Source organism: Antrostomus carolinensis, unplaced genomic scaffold, assembly GCF_000700745.2.
Source record: "Antrostomus carolinensis isolate BGI_N321 unplaced genomic scaffold, ASM70074v2 scaffold44625, whole genome shotgun sequence".
Classification (NCBI taxonomy): Eukaryota; Metazoa; Chordata; class Aves; order Caprimulgiformes; family Caprimulgidae; genus Antrostomus; species Antrostomus carolinensis.
In genome coordinates this window covers 438-833 of record NW_010319223.1, presented here as the reverse complement: position 1 = coordinate 833, position 396 = coordinate 438, and the positions used below count along the sequence as shown (strand labels likewise).

The window sequence follows — 396 nt, the reverse complement described above, 5'->3', positions numbered from 1 at the left end:
GGGGGTGTTGGGTGCTGCCTGCTCACCTCCCTGCCTGGTGAGGATAGCTGCTGCCGTAGGAATGCCACCCTGTGGTCACCTCTCCTGTGTCACCCTGCTCCCCTGCAAGGCCTGGCTGTCACCCGCCTCAGCCCCGAGCTGCGGCCAGTGGTGCCAGTTCCCAGGCTGTTCCCCGCAGAAGCGTGCGCTTGCCGTGTGGGGTGAGATGCCTGAAGACCTTATACTGTGGCAACCAGGGACACACCATCTGCTGACCAAGCCCTGGGCTTTGAAGCCACTGTCTGAAGAGCCTCGTGGCTTGAGATCACGGAGCCGGGGCTGGGCTTGCCATGAAACAAGCTGGTCTGGGACATGAGCGTGGCTGTGGCTTTGTGGCCGGGGCCCAACCGACCCGGG

At 64.1% G+C, this 396-nt stretch overlaps 1 protein-coding gene across 1 annotated transcript in view; it reads left to right on the top strand.

Moving 5' to 3' along the window:
* The window catches only part of LOC104525909 (rab-interacting lysosomal protein), a gene marked incomplete at both ends in the record, with an annotated part of 3,097 nt that overhangs the window by 2,486 nt on the left and 215 nt on the right, over window positions 1–396 (top strand).